Source organism: Chiloscyllium plagiosum, unplaced genomic scaffold (genome assembly GCF_037043375.1).
Source record: "Chiloscyllium plagiosum isolate Xiang-an unplaced genomic scaffold, Cpla_swu_hap1 HiC_scaffold_9, whole genome shotgun sequence".
Lineage (NCBI taxonomy): Eukaryota > Metazoa > Chordata > Chondrichthyes > Orectolobiformes > Hemiscylliidae > Chiloscyllium > Chiloscyllium plagiosum.
Window position 1 is genome coordinate 89820970 of NW_028270147.1, and position 11469 is coordinate 89832438.

Genomic DNA, 11469 nt, shown 5'->3' on the forward strand with positions numbered 1-11469 from the left:
GGGGAATCCCAAACTAGAGAGCATACATTTTAAGGTGACAGAGGAAAGATTTAAAAGGGACTTAAGAGGCAACATTTTCACACAGAGGGTGGTGTGTATATAGAATGACCTGCCAGAAGAAGTGATGGAGACTGGTACAATTACAACATTTAAAAGGCATCTGGATTGGTATATGAATAGGAAGGGTTGAGAGGAATATGGGACAAGTGCTGGCAAATGGGACTAGAATGATTTAGGGTATCTGGTCAGCATAGATGAGTTGGACCAAAGGGTCTGTTTCCATGCTTTAAGGCTCTATGACCTTAGGAAGTACTTTTCATTAGAAAAAGAGTAGGAAAGACAATTGGTTATATATACCTCAAGGGTTACCATTCTGCAAGTGTGAGGCAAGGCAAGGAGGCAGGATCCCATGAAGCATCATCCATGCCAGTGGTTCCCTAATATAACCAAAGGACATAGGAACATAGGCTCAGGAGTAGGCCATTCAGTCTTCCCACCCTACCTCTTGCAAAAATGCCATCCCGTATTCCCAATTCCTCCGCCTCCGCCAGATCTGCTCCCAGGAGGACCAGTTCCACCACAGAACACTCCTTCTTTAGAGACCGCAATTTCCCTTCCCACGTGGTTAAAGATGCCCTCCAATGCATCTCGTCTACATCCCGTACCTCCGCCCTCAGACCCCACTCCTCCAATCGTAACAAGGACAGAACGCCCCTGGTGCTCACCTTACACCCTACCAACCTTCGCATAAACCAAATCATCCGCCGACATTTCCGCCACCTCCAAACAGACCCCACCACCAGGGATATATTTCCCTCCCCACCCCTTTCCGCCTTCCGCAAAGACCGTTCCCTCCGTGACTACCTGTCAAGTCCACGCCCCCCTACAACCCACCCTCCCATCCTGGCATTTTCCCCTGCCACCGCAGGAATTGTAAAACCTGCGCCCACACCTCCTCCCTCACCTCTATCCAAGGCCCTAAAGGAGCCTTCCACATCCATCAAAGTTTTACATGCATATCCACTAATATCATTTATTGTATCCGTTGTTCCCAATGCGGTCTCCTCTACATTGGGGAGACTGGGCGCCTCCTAGCAGAGCGCTTTAGGGAACATCTCCGGGACACCCGCACCAATCAACCACACCGCCCCATGGCCCAACATTTCAACTCCCCCTCCCACTCTGCCGAGGACATGGAGGTCCTGGGCCTCCTTCACCGCCGCTCCCTCACCACCAGACGCCTGGGGGAACAACACCTCATCTTCCGCCTCGGAACACTTCAACCCCAGGGTATCAATGTGGACTTCAACAGTTTCCTCATTTCCCCTTCCCCCACCTCACCCTAGTTCTAAACTTCCAGCTCAGCACTGTCCCCATGACTTGTCCGGACTTGTCCTACCTGCCTATCTCCTTTTCCACCTATCCATTCCACCCTCTCCTCCCTGACCTATCAGTTTCATCCCCTCCTCCACTTACCCATTGTACTCTATGCTACTTTCTCCCCACCCCCACCCTCCTCTAGCTTATCTCTCCACGCTCCAGGCTCACTGCCTTTATTCCTGATGAAGGGCTTTTGCCTGAAACGTCGATTTCGAAGCTCCTTGGATGCTGCCTGAACTGCTGTGCTCTTCCAGCACCACTAATCCAGAATTCAGCCCCTTCAGTCTGTTCTGCTGTTCAATGAGATCATGGCTGATTTGTGGCCTAACTCCATATCCCTGCCTTTGGCCCACATCGCTTAATACTGTTTAAGGTGGTACAGTGGTTCAGTGGTTAGCACTGTTGCCTCACAGTGCTGAGGACTTGAGTTCAATTCCACCCTCGGGCCTGTGTGGAGTTTGCACATTCTCCCCTTGTCTGCGTGGGTTTCCTCTGGGTGCTCTGGCTTCCTCCCACAGTCCAAAGGTGTACAGTTTATGTGGATTGGCTGTGCTAAATTATACTGTTGTGTCCAGGGATGTGCAGGCTAGGTGAATTAGGCACAGGAAATACTGGGATAGGATGGCCAGATGCTCTTCTGAAGGGCGATGTAGACTCAATGGGCCAAATGGCCTGTTTCCACATTGTAGAGGTTCTATGATACTCTTTTTTTTGTTTCTGATTTCCAGCATCCTCAGTTCTTTGTGTTTACATTTGTAAAGTCACAGGTTTGAGAGGACACTGTTGCCGAAGACATGGTGGATTGTTCCATTACATTGTGTTAGTGCCATATTTTACTGCCTATGGTGGACAAGATGGATGTTGATAGTGGTGAATGGGTGACTGATCAAGCTGAATGACACTGAGTTTCTGGAGTGTTCATGTCTGCACCATGCAGGCAGCTAACGAGATTCCATTGTGCCTAGTAGATAGTGCAGAGGCTTTAGGCGATTCAAGAGATGAACATTGCAGTAGAGAAAAACCAGCCTCTGACCTGCATTGATAGTCAGAATGTACATTGAACTGGTCTGTTTGAGCTGCTGGCCAGTGGTGACCACCAGAATATTTTCACTGGGGAATCCCAACATTATTAAGAAGCTGATCATTATTTGCATTCTGCAAATATTACTGCCACCTATCAGCCGAAGCCGAGATGTTGTCCAGATCTTGCTGCACATGGACATAGACTGCTTCAGTATCTGAGGAGCTCCAATTGGAGATGAACACTGTCCAATCATCAGCAAAACATCTCCTCTATTTCTGACATTCCGATGGAGGGAAGGTCATTGACGAAGCAGCTGAAAATGATTTGACATGTCACACTACCCTGGGGAACTCCTGCAGTGGTGTCCTGTGCCCTAGTGTCCAATAGCCACTGCCATCTCACTTGCACCAGCTTTGACTCCAATTTTGACTCCAGTTTTGCTAGGGCTTCTTACTGCTGCACTCAGTCATATGCGACCTTGATACAAGGGTGTCACACTCTCCTCACCTCTGTATTCTGTATTTGAATATAGGCCATAATGAGGTCTGGAGTTGAATGATCCTGGCAAAACCCAGACTGCATATCTGCAAAATTATTGTTGATGAATAGGTGCCACTGGATGGCACTGTTGGCATCTTCTATCACTTTTCTGATGATTGAGAGTGGAGGATGGGGAAGTAATCAGTAAGACTTGTCCTGAACTTTGCGGACTGCACCTACCTGGGCAATTTTCCATTTTATTGGATAGATGCCAGTGTTGTAGCTACACTGGAACAGCTGAGTTAGAAACATAGCGTGATGGTGCGTCTCCAAAGTTTGATGATGAACACCAATCTCTCCCAGAACATTGTAAATGTCATTGCTAACTGCACTGGCATGGACAAATACCTTGGAGAAAGTGAGGACAGCAGATGCTGGAGATCAGAAATGAGAGCTGAAAAAGCACAGCAGGAAAGGCAGCATCTGAGGAGCAGGAGAATCGACGTTTCAGGCATAAGCCCTTGATCATGGACAAATATCTATATGACATTTCGATTAGTGTGGGCGAGGTCAGATGGGTTTTCTAATTGTGTTAGTTCACTCACCACTTGCCAGGAGTGCAGTCTAACAGTTATAACCTTCAGGACTTGTCCAGCTCAGTCAATGCTGGAGCTAACAAGTCACACTTGGTGATGGACATTGAAGTCCATTACAAGAGCACAGTCTGTTACTTATACCTATCTGTGTTCAGCATGGAGGAATATTGTTTCATCTGGGAATGAGCTGCCTACATTTTCATACTTCTTGCATAGAGTCACAAAACATGCAGTCGATGTTTCCAGGAAGGGGGAGTAGATTTAGGACTGAGTTGAGGATGAACAGCTTCATCCAAAGGCTTGTCAATCTGTGGAATTCCCAGCCCAGTAAGGCAGTTGAGGCTTGCTTGTTGAATGTTTTTAAGGCAAAGATAGATAGATTTTTGAACAGTAAAGGAATTAAGGTTTATGGTGAGCGGGCGGGTACGTGGAGCTGAGTCCACGAAAAGATCAGCAATGATCCTATTGAATGGCAGAGCAGGCTCGATGGGCCAAATGGCCCACTCCTGCTCCTAGTTCTTATGTCCTTATTTGAATTGATCCAACATTGCTTTCTGGCAGTTGCCTGGGACATGTGTAACCAGTGAGGGGACCAATATGGCTATGGTCATATTGCTGGCACAGAATAAGCATTGGTTTCCAAGCAGATTTAATGGTATATATTGCCCCATTTTACAGCAAACAGGCTCAACGCATGCCAATTTCAAATCCAAGTGGCATCCTGCAAATCCGACACAGCTCCACACTTAACAAATCTCCGTGCCCTTTAATGCAACCTGTAGCTAAACCACTACACTGCATGGTGGCTCAGTGGTTAGCAATGTTGCCTCACAGCCCCAGGAAGCCGGGTTGGAAACCAGCCTTGGGCGACTGTGTGGAGTTTGCACATTCTCCCTGTGTCTGCATGAGTTTCATCCGGGTGCTCAGGTTTCCTCCCACAGTCCAAAGATGTGCAGGTTAGGTGAATTGGCCGTGCTAAATTGCCCATAGTGTCCAGGATTAAGTGCATTAGTCAGGGGTAAATATAGGGTAGGGGGAATGGGTCTGGGTGGGTTACTCTGTGGAGGGTTGGTGTGGACTTGTTGGGCCGAAGGGCCTGTTTCCACACTGAGGATTCTATTCACTTTCTCAGCCGTCTTGTCTGTCTGACTGCAGCCAAACCAGTTTTCTATGTTACATTTCAGTCAGAAGCCTTGTTGATGATGAGACAAGCAACATCCATGGACTTTCACACATGCAATAGCACACTCATAAGGCAATTCACAGAAAAATACATTTGTAAAATCTCAGCAAGTATCACCATAAACTCCATTCTACCATTATTGGCAGACCCTCATGAGATGAGGATGACTCGCTTCCACTCTCAGGGTGAGTCCAATGTGGTTTCCGCAGACTGTGCCACACTTGGGGCAGAAAGTGGTCATGGGCGGGGTTGGGTGGGGCATTGGTGTGGCAGTGCGCTCCTTACGCCGTTTTCACCTGGCTTCTGCTTTTCCCCGTCGGCAAGTCTCAAGGTGCTCAAAGCATTCCCGGACGCTCCTCCTCCACTTCGGCTAGTGATTCCCAGATGTCCATGGGAATGCCACATTTTTTCCAGTGAACCCCTGAAACACTTCCTCTGTCCACCTGGGGCTTGCCTGCCGTTTCGGTGCTGGGGGTAGAGCACCTGCCTGGGGTGTCTCGTGTCGGTCATGCGGACGACATGCCCAGCCCATCGCAGCTGATCAAAGTGGGGGTCAGTGCCCCAATGGTGGGGATGTTGGCCTGTTCGAGGCTGGTATTGGTGTGTCTGTCTTCCCAGGGATTCGCAGGATCTTGTACGCAGGATCTTGATCTTCAAACAGATGAGTCACAAGGTGGCTCAGTGGTTAGCACTGCTGCCTCACAGCGCCAGGGACCCAAGTTCGATCCCATCCTTGGGCGACTGTCTGTGTGGAGTTTGCACGTTCTTCCTGTGTCTGTGTGGGTTTCCTCTGGGTGCTCCAGTTTCCTCCCACAGTCCAAAGATGTGTAGGTCAGGTGGATTGGCATGCTAAATTGCCCATAGGGTTAGGTGTATTAATCAGAGGGAAATGGGTCTGGGTTGGTTACTCTTTGGAGAGTCAGTGTGGACTTGTTGGGCCGAAGGGCCTGTTTCCACACTGTAGGGAATTTAACCTAATCTGTTTGAAGTATAGCTTCAAGATATCATCCTGGATCCTTTCAGGACAGCCTGGGTCTGTACATGTATCGCTTGTGCTTATGATCACGTGACTTTGTAATTATAACAGTGTCAAAGTGTCCCCATCAATACAAGACTCTTAAACAAAATCAGCAAAAATCAGCAGGGACGTGTTCAGTCTGAGCTTGCTTCCATCTTTCACACAGCTTCAGGGTACCTCACTGGGGCACAGTTTTCTCTTCACTGTTTGGTGTTAACCAGCAGGGCAGTTCATCTGTGCAGTATCAAATAGATTTGATTTTAAATTGACTTTAACTGAATCAAATGGGTCCTATAATAGAGAGGACAATTCACTGCACTCGATCACTGCTGGTTGGTAAAAGTGATGATCTTCTCTCAGCAGTTTCGGAGGGATAGGACAAGGTGAAAACTGATTGTGACCCTTTCTCTCTTTTTAACTGAAAATCCGAGCAATTTGAGCAGCTGTCCAGCTCAATGGCTTCCACAGATAGTAAATGGAGGTGATAAGCTGTTGCGTTTGAATCACACTAAGGTAACAAACCCGAACAGAAAGTCATTTTTAAAAAGTTTCTGGACACAAGCTACTGTACGACAGTGCCCTCTCGTGGTAGACCTTGTACTTCCACCGACAACACCAGTTTTATGTCAGCGAGTTGTTTTAAGAATATTACTCTTTTCGATGATGTCTCTCTCACACACACACACACACACACAGAATAAACATTGTCTTGAACTGATTTCTGTAGTGAGATCCCTCACATTATATAGACACAGACAGAGGACATGGTCAGGAGGAACCCATGCATAGAAAACCTGTACTGCCATGACATAGGATGCGAGCTAAAGGAAGTCTTATATTTATATTCCAGTCAAGTAAAACACTTTTGGACTGTAGTCATTGTAGGAGATGAGGCAATTGGTTTTCTGCTCAGCAATTGGTATTGTAATGATAACCAGGTAATCTCTTTATGTGAGGATGATTGAGGGGTAAGTATTGGTCAGGACGCCAGAGAGAACCTCTCAATCTTGTTTTAAATATTGCCATGGAATCTTTCACTTCTGACCAAGCAATTTGAAGGAGCTTAGGTTTGACATCTTCTTCCAAAAGACAGCGTCTCCATCAGTGCAGCACTCCCTCAGTACTGCAATAGAACATCCACCTTGATTTCTATCGTCGATTCCTCACGTGGATTTTGACCCAATAACCTTGTGAATCAGAGACTGAGAAGGCTGCCAGAACAACCATGGGCTGGTTCAGACCTCACGATGCCTGGCACCATACAGCTGTGGGCTGAAAATGGAAAGCAGAAGGAGGCCATTTAACCACCCCCCAACCCCAGCTTGTTCAATTCGTGTCGATTGGAGGAAATAAACCAAAGAACCATGGATGCTGCAGATCTGATACAAACACAAAATTGGCCGGGGATTCTCAGCAGGTGTGGCAGCATCACTGGGAAGACAGCAGTTTCCAGTCCAGGAACATAGGGATTTGATGAAGAGATTTGAGATGTTAGCTCTGCTTTCTTCCCGCAGATGCTGCCAGACCTGCTGAGTTTCACCAGCAATTTCTGTTTTGGATTAGAAGTGATCTGTCCCTCACTCCCACCTGCCCACCTTTGTTCCACACTCATTATTACTCCTTGCCTGGCACAAATCCACAATCTGTTTTCGGTTTTCAATTTACTCCCCTCTCCCCTCCTTGACCCAGTCTTGCTCCAGATTTCTATTCCCCTTGCTGTAACTAACTGCATCTTGACTTCAACGCTGATTAAGTAAACCCTAATTTAAAGTTTCCCCCTTTTTTATGTGGATTCCTCCACCAGAGGAAATTGCTTATTTCCTTGCAACCCATCAAATCCTTCAATCGTCTTGATGAGACCACCCTTAGTCTTTTACACATGTCTGGTATAGGGAATATTGATTCCATTTATACTTTACTATTGCTTTCATTATGCTGGGTTCTCACCCTCACAAGCACAGCTATACAAGGTCAAGTTCCAACACATTGGGGATTAAAAAAGGGGAAAATTAAAATGTAAAACCTTTCTTCCTTGGCCAACTCCTCTTTTCTGGAGATTGAGGATAGGGGAAAAAAGCATCTTGTAACAGAAGCTGATCCCAGTGGCGAAACTGGAATTGACTATCGTTAATGTCAGATAAGTGTACTCTAGCACGTACATCAGACAATATCAGGATTGTGAGTGTTATGTTCCTGATATCCATCATTAGCCTGTGTCATAGCTTAGGGATCAGTCAACTGAACATTACATCGCTACTTCTAACAATGCTACAGTTTTGATTTATTTATTGCTGGTATGAATTGACAAGTTAGATGCTTTGTTGCCCGCATTGTGCCTGAGAATGTGCTGCTCCATCTTGCATATACTATCCTTAAGTTCTCTAACTATCAATGAAGCCACTCTATCCCTTACTGGATCTGTATGCTAGACCCTAACATACTCACTAGCCATGAGAATTGTTGTATGTTGGTCTTAAAAAGGTTAATACTGATTGGATTACCATAAACATACCATCCATTCCAATGACATCATATGGACGTGTAGACAAAAAAGCTGAGGATTGCTGAGGTGTTAGACCCAACATTGGGTCTTCTTCAAAGTCTCTGTAACAATATCTATCCTATCATAGAATCATAGAGTCCCACAGCACAGAAACAGGCCATTTGGCCCAAACTGGTCCATGCCAACCAAAATGCCCATCCACTCTAACCCCATTTCCCTGCACTTTGCCCGAGTCCTTCTAAACCTTTCCTAAGCATGTCTTTTAAATGTTGTTACTGTACCCACCTCAACCACTTTCACTGGCAGCTCATTCCATATACGTACCACCCTCTGTGTAAAAACGTTGCCCCTCATGTTCCCTTTTATTCTTTCCCCTCTAATCTTAAATTGATGCCCTCTAGTTATCAATTCCCCAACCTTCGGAAAAAGACTGCATGTATACGCTCTATCCATGCCTCTCATGATCTTATACACCTCCATAAGGACCCCCTCCTCAGTCTCCTATGCTCTAAAGAAAAAAGTCTTCGCTTGTCCAATCTCTCCCTATAACTCAGACTGTTGAGATCAGGCAACATCCTTGTAAATTTCTTTTGCACTCTTTCCAGTTTAATAACATCCTTCCTATAACAAGGTAACCGAAACTGCACACAATACTCCAAGTGCGGCCTGTGTAAGTGCAACATAACTTCCCAACTTTGGTACTCAATGCCCTGACTGATGAAAGCCAGTGTACCAAAAGCCTTCTTCACTGCCCTGTCTACCTGTGATTCCACTTTCAGAGAACTGTGCACTTCCAAGGTCCCTCTGTTCCACTACACTTCTTAAGGGTACATTCACAATGAACCTCCTACCTTGATGTGACTTTCCAAAATGCAAGACTTCACACTTATCTACATTAAACTCCATTTGCCATTTCTCAGCTCATTTCCCCAGCTGATCAAAGTCCTGCTGCAATTTCCTCACTGTCGAACAATACCGCCTATTTTAGTGTCATCAGCAAACGTACTGATCATGTCTTGTATGTTCTTGACCAAATCATTGATATTGATAACAAATGTAAAAGGATTCTCAACCAGTTAGACCAGGAAGCCATTTTTTTCTATGGCACACTATGAGGCACATCCTATGATTTCCTACACTAAAAGAGGTAGATAGACCCAAGATGAAGCAAATGCAAAGGGAAATTGGTCACAGCAAACTGACCCAGTGCCTACAGGAAGATGTGGTAAATGCCATGAGGTACCAGGGATAGTCATCTGAGAAAATATGACATTCGTCTCCCTTTGCACAATGACAGAACATGGTCAAAGTTCACCATCACTTCATCCATCCAATCAAACAGCTGACTAAAAATGTCGTCAAACATACACTGCTCGCTGACTTTTTTTTTCTTGAGAAGAGGCTGCTAACTTGGTTAAGCAAAGTGCATCATCAGCTCTATCAGTGCAATTTGCCTGTATCCCAGTGCCTGGTCTGCCAATGAATTCGGCTAACTCTGAAATCTGAAAGTCTTCATTAAGACTTCATGAAGGCTTTATTCCATGTCAATCACTCCAGTTCTTAGACAGGAAATACCCATTCTCCTTTTCCACCATCTCTCACCTCACCTACTTTGAGAAGGGCACAAAGTCCCTCCATCTTTAAGGGTGTGTCAGTGCGATAGGTTCTTTCCTGGTCGGTGCTAACTGGGTTGACACCAGGATCCACCCAAATGGGACATGCCCCATTGAGATATCTGGTGGTCTGGAAGCATTAGTTGAACCACATGAAACACATTACAGTACTTACTTTTGTCAGTTTTAGTCCATAAGATTGGCAAGTGGCCGTGTTATTCCTAGGCCTGCAAGATCACACAATCTACTCTTTAAGTAGTCCCTCAGGAAGAAGGACAGCATGTTTCCTGTCTGCTTTGATAGAATCTGAAGTGGCTGATAAATTGAATGTACGATCTACAGACCCTTCCAGATGGTGCTCGAAGGGTTGGATAGATGAGGTATTTGGGGCTTGTGCACCCTCCCCAAGGCCTTGACTTCACCTCTGCATGTTCCCAAATGAGCCATCCCAATTTTCAGTTAATCACAGGCCAGAACCTCCCACTTCCAATAAGTATGGTAGATCTCTTCTGGGCTATGAGGAAATCCCAATCAAGTATTTGTTACTGTCTCCTGTCACTAACAGGTTCTGAATAGAGCAGTTACTTTGGGAGTGTTGGTTTCAGGGATATGCCCCACTCAGTGGATCTGGTTTTGAGTGATGAGCTCCTCAATGCTGAGCAAGGTGGTCTGGGAGAGGACACTGCTGGTGGATCACATTCCTTGCCACCAGATTTTAGGTTCTTGTGATGGCACCACTCGTACTTGTCCAGTGCTTCCAGGTGCTTTTCCAGAGATTTTCCAAGTTATTGAAGCATATAGGAGCATGGGGCTCACTGCTGTCTGAGCTTTCAGATCCTGGTCCTCAAATACTCTTGGAAAGTGTGCATATATGGCTTATAGCCAATTCTTAAACCACAGAAAGTCTGCTGTTTGGCAAACACTTTTACTTTGTCTTTATTCAGCCACTCGTGGGACATGAGTGTCGCTGGCTGGCCAGCATTTATTGCTCATCCCTAGTTGCCCTTGAGAAGGTGGTGGTGAGCTGCCATTTTGAACTGCTGTAGTTCATTTGCTTGAGATGGACTCACAATGCTATAATGAAGTTCCAGGATTTTGACATTAGAGGAATGCCAATATATTTCTAAGTCAGGGTGGTGAGTGTTTTGGAGAGGAACCTGCAGGGGGTGGTGTTCCCATGTATCTGCTGCCTTTGTCCTTCTAGATAGAACTGATCGTGTGTTTGGAAAGTGCTGTCTCAGGAGCTTTTATGAATTTCTGTGATGCATCTTGTAGATAGTACATACTGCTGCTACTGAGCATTGGTGATGGAGGGAGTAAATGTTACAGATGTAGTGCCAGTCAAGTGGGCTGCCTTGATCTGGATGGTGTCAAGCTTCTTAAGTGTTGTTGGAGCTGCCCCCATCCAGGGCAAGTGGGGAGTATTCCATCACCCTCCTGACTTGTGCCTTGTAGATGGTGGACAGGCTTTGAGGAGTCAGGAGATGGATTACTCACTGCAAGATTCCTGGTCTCTTGTGGTCATATTAATTATATCACTATTCCATTTGGAATCACATTTAGATTAGATTAGATTACTTACAGTGTGGAAACAGGCCCTTCGGCCCAACAAGTCCACACCGCCCCGCCGAAGCGCAACCCACCCATACCCCTACATTTACCCCTTACCTAA